Source organism: Parasteatoda tepidariorum, chromosome 3 (assembly GCF_043381705.1).
Source record: "Parasteatoda tepidariorum isolate YZ-2023 chromosome 3, CAS_Ptep_4.0, whole genome shotgun sequence".
Lineage (NCBI taxonomy): Eukaryota > Metazoa > Arthropoda > Arachnida > Araneae > Theridiidae > Parasteatoda > Parasteatoda tepidariorum.
Window position 1 is genome coordinate 32,189,157 of NC_092206.1, and position 7,913 is coordinate 32,197,069.

Genomic DNA, 7,913 nt, shown 5'->3' on the forward strand with positions numbered 1-7,913 from the left:
ATAAATCTATGTCTAAAATACCTTTTTATTAAATGTAAATAGGAAAATAATTTTTCTCTCAGAAATAAAATTGACCTTAAGATGAAACAAAAGCTGTTACACAGTGTTTTTCATTTAATTAGATTTATTAATATCATTTAGCTCTAGATATTGGAAATAATCTCAAATTTTAGATTTTTTAGAGAAAAATAATTAAAAATGATGTCAAAGTTCTTATGCTTCAGTGTTAATAATATTTTCATTTATTATTAAATATAATTAGAAAAGAATAAAAGGGATAAAAAAATATATTATCTTAAAATAACATTAGAATAAATGAGTTTTATCTAGCTAATGAAATCTTATGCAATTTTATTTTCTCGCCTAAATAGTTTCAAAGGTGTTTCTAAGGCGAAATAAACTTTTTCCTGCTTTTCGGACAAAGCTGTTATGAGATTACATTTTTCAAAAGGCGTTTACCATTTATCTTCTGAATATCAAGAATTGAAATTTTTCGGAAAAATTATATGAATTTAGATAGAAATATGCTTATGGTATGATTTTGTAAGTTAAATTATCGTCAGTACTGATTATATAATGCTACACTGTTAAAATTTTCCTTCGAAAATTATGGTAAAATAACCGACAGCAGTATGTCTATCCAACTAAGAACATTTACGGTTTTGAGACAATTAACAACAAGCATGGTTAAGAAACCATGAATACAAAACTATGCAGAATTTTTACTGTTTATAATTAGCATGGCTTCAAAACCATCTTAAAAAATTAACTCAGCATTCTTTAGCAGCTTTATGGTGTTACCATCTACGTGTAAATGAGAGTATCGTATTCTAGCAGTCCAGGGTCACAAATTAGAAAAAGCAGGACAACAAGACTTTTCAAGCGTAGAGGAGAATGGAGGAAATATTGTAGAATTAACCCTGGAATTCCATCCCCAGTTCTGTCAGTCATGAGACTGACAGATTAACCCTTTCGGTTATAATATATATGTAGTTGTAAGGAACTAAGTGGCATTATTTGGTGGGATTAGTTAGTAAGATAATATCCTGGTTGTTTAACCGTATTAGGGGAAAGCAGTTAATAAATGACTTTTCTCATAGTTTGATTACCACCTTATTTATGATAATTTGATTGTCTAGTTTAACTATGGTAAAATAACAATTAAATAGGTTGTTATTTAATCATTTTTTCGTAGCAATGTTTAAAATTTTAGTTCTAGATCAGATTTTACTAAAATTTATTTAAATTTTTTTTTTACTAAATTTTTTTTTTACTGAAACTACTTTTATTTTATTTTGAGCACTGTTCATTCCAAATAAAATTTAAGTATCTACAATTTAGTTCAATAGTTAAGGTATCCGACAAATTTCAGCAACTTTTTTTTAAATATTAATGTAAAATTTATAAAAAAAATCTAGTTTATTTTTTATCATGTGAACAAATATTATAATATACCAGCAAAGAATTTTATTATTTTTTATTTTTACAAAAAAAAAAAATATTATTATTTTTCAAGTAAAAACAAGGCGTTTTTTATATATATACACTAAAAACGGTAAAAAAAATTATGTCACCTGAAACAAAAATTTAATAAAGTCCTTTGACGATTTTATTTAGAAGGTGAGCAACTATAGTTTGAATAATTATCTAAGACCAAGTGCTTATACTACTGAGTTAGTGATCAATGTTGTTAACGAAGCAGATTTTTAAAAATTTCCACACTCTTCTTTGCGAGAAAACATGCATAAAAAATGAAATTATACTTTTTTCTCTTAGTCTATAGTTCAAAATATGAGTCTATAATAAAAAACACTTAAGAAAAATTGTATACAATTATTTTTAAAACAACATTAGTTATCGTGTTTAAAGTGGTGTAAAATGCGAAAAAATATAATTTTGAGATAAACACATTTAAAAACTTAAAATCCTCAGTCACCTGTTTTCATCTTTCAGAAAAACAGTCATAACTTTTTAAATAATTAGAGTACAAACAAAAGTAAAGCATTTTTGGAAAGCTAAAAGTTTAATTCTAAATATACAATAAACTCAAATTCAAAACTTTTACCCAAAATAATGCTTTTGCACTAGTCTGTAACCTTAACTTCGATATAAAAGAATAAAACATAATACTATCCAATTACGGTTGAAGGAGAATGCCGCACTCTGTTTGAAAGAAGTATGGTCAAAACTATCAGAATATGGCAAAATTTACTGTCTTCCGGGTTCAATGGGAATATCAATTAACTCGGTTATTTTTTACCAAAACGGTTTGGTAATGATTTTATTAAGATTAACAGATAAATACAGTTTTTTAATGTGTGATAAATTTTGGTAAATCTGGTAAATGTTTGCAATTTTATAGCCTACATTCTCAGAGATTTTCGGGCAAACCGTTGCCACATGAACGGAAGAAGTATCAAATAAATGGTTCAAGAACCATATATTTTCATTTTTATTACCAGAATTATGATTTCTATTGCCAGAAATGTCTCTACTAAAGATTAAATTAATTTTACAAGATTGTTTTGTCCATGTATAGAAAATATTAGTAGAAAAAATTTGTCTTTCAAAACCAGGAAATATTTTTTTATTTTATTTTCTCCAAATTGTGATATGAAGCTGACAAATTATTAGCATCAAACATAAATAATTTATGTTATAATTTCGTGTTCAGGCATTTTGTAAAGGAAAATAATAAAAATTTCAATAAAAGTTTAAATAACTAAACAATTAATAAATGTTTAAAAATGTTTAAAAAGCTATTTTCAAAATAAACCTAAAATTCATTCAAAGTGATTTTTAACTATCTTATTGAAAACATTAATTTTAATTTGAAATTTTTTGAAGCAATCAATATAATTAATTGTTTTTTTTTAAAAGTAATATGGTTATTAATAAAGATCGAAGGAAACACCACTGTTCCTTTGAATTTTAAAGTAATTACGCTGTATTATATAGCTTTTTTTAATTCTGTAAAATCATTTATAAAATATAATGATAAATAAATAATTTAATTTTTACTTTTATGTCTTTATTCATCTTCAAAATAACGTATTGGAAGGAGAGATCTGTGGGAGACTTTTCTAGGATTTGGTTACAAACTTTCAAAAATTAAGCTATTAATCTGAAACTTGAAGCAACGTTTAAGTTAGAATATAATCTTTAAAAATAATTTAATAATATTATGTCTTTTTTTAAATAGATTGATTAAATTGAGTATTTATAAAGGATATTAAATTATACGTAATTGAAGGATGACAGATATATTTACTTCTATGCTTAGTTTTACTAGTAATTTTATTAGAACTTTAGAACTTACAGTTTTACTACTACTTTCGGTTTTACTAAAGCTTTCCCTTGTACTCTAACTCGTAAAAAAGGGAAATTTCCATGCTTGTGCTTTTATTTATATTCTTAACTCATAACTTTTTTAAAAATAGGAATTTTATTAAAATATACTGTAAAAAAATTGGGTGTATAGCTGCCACTATTTTAGGTTTTAAAGTAAACTAAGTACATTTTTAAGTACAAAACTTTAGTCATCGTGTAAAAAAAGTATATGAAATTAAGAAAAAAAAAGTTTTTCGAAATAATTAGTGCGAATACATTACTAAAAATGAGCTTGTTTATTAAACGAAATGTTTTTTCTATGGATTAATACATTGATTCCAATGCGTATGAAAATATGTGTTGCGAGTAAATAAACAATTAAATAAATAAATAAAACTATCACAGTAAAATAGTTAATGAGAAATGTGACAACTTGCAAAATAGTTTTAGTTTACCTCGAACTGAAAATGGTTGTAACTATTACAGTGTAGTTTAAATTAAATTTAAGTACTTTTATTCGTTATATTTTGAAAATAATGTTTTCAAGTATGCTGTTAATAATTAACATTATAAACAAGTATTCATGCAAACGAAGAATAAGGATTTATTTTCTGTTACGAAGTTTTAAAAAAAAGACTTTTGGTCTTTATTCATTCACGTTCATCATTAAATATTTTCAAATTTATTTTCGGCATAAAGATTTAGGCTACCACAAACATTAGTTGGAGTCTTATAAGAAAATACTTTTCGAAATTTAAATGAGAATTTTACATGAATACTCGGTGGAAGTTTCTGAAGTTTGCATTTAATTTTTTGATAACAAAATTTTTTATTAGTTTTTTTCTTTACGATTTTTCCATTATTAGGAATAAAAGGAAAAGATACGTTTTCAGTAAAGGTAAGCTTTGCAAGAAACTATTTAAAATACAAACCTTAAAAGGGTATTCAAATGTATTTTTGCCGATGAAGTATTAAAAATTGTTTGTACCTCTTGGAAGTTTTTTAGATGTATATGGAAAAAATATTTTGACATTAATTGCAAACAAACTATATTTTTCGAAGGGATTAAATACTAGGTTTTCGAAATAAACTAGAAAAGTGAATAGATACTGGTAAAGATAAGAAAAAGGAAAATGCGAACTTTAATGTACACAATTTAAAGTCTAAGCTTATCTTTCAGAAGAAGAAAAATATAAAAGAAAAGAAGCTTATTAAAGACAGGGAATGTATTTTTTAAGAAAAGCTATATATTTTACGAAAATTTAATATAAATAACATTGATTTAAAAGTTCGTGCAGTAATTAAATATTTGTGGTGTAACTACCACTACGATTATTAAAGATGAATTCACTAATATATATTAGACATGCTAACTTGATTCAATCTTGAGGTACCTTTTGATAAATGAAGGTTGGTATTGTGCAATGGTCTTACCCCACAGATTTATACTTTTAACACTAAACATGAAAAATTAACATTTAAAGCAATAAATATACTCTCAAATCCTAAGATTAAATACACTTTATTAACGATTATTCACATTAGTTTGATCAATAAACCAGAACTTGAAGCTTTAATATTTAAACTATATATTTTTTTCCTTTAAAATAAAATAATTTCTTTAATAATCGCATACCAATGCTTATAATGTTACTTCCCAAAACAAGTATTTAATAATATTGAAAAAATAAAAGGCAATAAATATATTTAAATACTTTTTACATGTATCATAAGAATTTTAGAATAAAAATAATGGATTGCATTAGCGACATTCGTTTGAACTAAATATGTCTTCTGTTAATCAAGCTAATGAAATTAGTCCATTTCTGAATATAACTTACATTGCAGAGGTTCTTAAATGAATAATTTCAATTGATTTGGTTTAAAAGGAACTTTCGAAATTAAGTTATAAAAACTGAGATAAATGAACGTTTCTTTAGTTAATTTAGATTTACTTCGCTTAACGAAAAAAAATATCTGCATTTTAATTTTTAAATTGTTTTGCACTTAGATAGAGTTTTTTAAAATCAATTGTTAGAAAATTTCAAAATATTATTATACATATTTTACGGGCCAGTCATTTTAAACGGAAATAATCCCTTTGTTATTGATACTAAAAGGATAAACAGTAGCATACAAATGCTACAAGAAATTCTGTACAGATTTGTGGGCTTAGAGCCAAAACAAATTGTAACAGGCTTATAAAAATAAATCTTGTTATTTAAATTACATGTCTTTTTTCTTATTATACAACATATTAGATTATTAAAAAAACTTATGTGTGTGCTAAATAATGATAATTTAGATTATTTATAAGCTTTTGACATGTATTACTATAAAAAAAGGTGTGACCCATATTTACCCCAAGGGTGACCCCTAATTGCCCGAATCCGGGGTAATTCCTGGTCACTCAATAATTTAAATAAAATAAATAATGACTCAATTTTAGGTAAAATGATCATTTGAATAATTTCTGAATTATTTAGGCTTACTCCATGACAAATTTAATAATTTTCTCTTTCATATTTTAGAGGAAATTAAGATGTTGTTGTTTTTTGACCTATAATTCCCCCGTGGGACCCAACTTATTTTTCGTAATATCGAGTAATAATATTAATCATTATTGTGTATTTTTTGTAAATTGAATGCTTGAAGATGTTGTTTTTTTAAAATTTAATTAATCATTATAAAAATCGCTACAAAGTTTAAAGAAATAATAATGTTTATTTTATGAAAGTTCCGCATCATTTTCTTTGCTTAAATCAGCTGATAAGAATATTATAAAAAGTGTGATTCTTTACAATGATTTTTACAAGAATTAATTAATCTAGCATTCTATTATATCCTCTAAACAAGCAAAAAAGTTTCGCCATAAATATTTATTTTTATACAAGAAACACAATTTGCTTTAAAAATTGTCCATGTTTTGAACAATTTTTATAATTCCTTCAAAACGTTCTGAAAATTTCAATGCTTGAACTAATTATGTTTAAATTCTTTTGCGTGTTTTTTTCGACAATTATTTAAATATTTATTTTGCATATTATTAAAAAGGTTAGAATGTTTATTTTCAGGTTTCAATTTTTATAAATTATCTTGGTTTAATATTGAAAAATGTGAAAAATGTTTCTGTATTGAAAAAATTAAAACTATTTTAATTAATAAATTAGAAAATCCACAAAACATTAACATGTGAAAAAAAGGTAAAATATTTTACCGTTTATGCAATATGTTATGCTGTTATAATATGTTATGCTGTGAAAAGTTCCGGATCAAGATACGGAAAATAGTACTGAAAACCCGAATGTACTGGAGCTAAAAGTACTGGAACCGTAAAATAAATTTTACCGTAAAATCCATTGTTACCATTAAGTTCTTAATAGTAATATTTATTTAATTACAGTGTTTCAGTGACTTTACTGTAAAAATTACGGTATATCAGGCTTTTGTTCTATAAAGTTTTGCGGAAAAACTGATTTTACGGTAAAAAATACCGACACTCTGGGTACCAGTACTTCTTGCCTTTATTTGATTCGGATCTTTTTAGTATATAGGTTTGTTTATAATGCGAAATACTGCTTAGTTATATGTTTGCTGTAAAGTTGCTAATTTCTATAATAAATTAACAGTTGTTTTCCTTCTTTTTATTCTTAGGACAGATATGAAAGGTGTTTGGTCTGTGCCAATTCTTTTGATCACTTTTCACCTAGTTGTAGCTCTACCTCCAGGTCAATTGCAGCGGTTAGCCCGATTGGTATTGCCATATGTGGGAGAAGGAAAACATCACTCATTGGCCCTTGCTCGGTCTCTCGACGGCTATTCATCCCTCGCTCGAAGACAGAATGACCGGGAAGGGGACAATGTCCCTGATGCAGGAGTGACTGACTTCGAAGATGAAGACATTGAAAGTATAAGTAAACGACAGTTTGATGATTACGGTCACATGAGATTTGGCCGTAATACGGGAGTTGGCAATAAAATCCACAAAAAGTTTGATGATTACGGTCATATGAGATATGGAAAATAGTGATAAAAATGATGTCCAAAATTGTTTTAAAGACAAAATTTGTTGAAACTCAACTGTGCAAAATGTGTGTATAAAAATGTAATAACAGTATATTAGAAAGACGTTATTAAAGTCATTTTTTAAAAATTTATGTGTATTGTGTTTATAATTATGGTTAGTAAATTGACTAATAACTATATTAATTACTTTTTGCAAGCAGTTTAGTAGTTGTAAGTTAAAGTAATCATAGCCGTACACTGATTGAATTTTCATTTTAAAATCCTTGTAAATAAATCAGCAGCAGTCTGTCCATCCATTAACCATAAAGTTTACGGTTAAAGCCGCTTTTTACTTTTACGGTTTTAAACAGTATGGTTAAAATCCTATGAATAAAAAAAACTATTCACTTTTAAAATCATTTGCAGCTAGCATTGCTTCAAAACCGAAAAGAAAGGAATTTAACTGGACATTCGAGCTAAGCTTTTCGTGAGATCATGGGCATCGGAGTTAAATTGTGGATGGCAAATTAACCGTTGAAATGTGGTTTAATTAGTTTATCTGGTTGTTTCGTTCTTCA

The 7,913-nt window shown here is 25.9% G+C and overlaps 1 long non-coding RNA gene across 1 annotated transcript in view; it reads left to right on the top strand.

Annotated features, from left to right (window-relative positions):
• Positions 1-7,483, top strand: part of LOC139425140 (uncharacterized) — a 44,052-nt gene extending 36,569 nt beyond the window's left edge. The window contains exon 2 of the long non-coding RNA XR_011636373.1: positions 6,985-7,483. This is a non-coding gene — a long non-coding RNA (uncharacterized lncRNA). The remainder of the gene's footprint in view (positions 1-6,984) is intronic.
• The last annotated feature ends 430 nt before the right edge of the window (positions 7,484-7,913 follow it).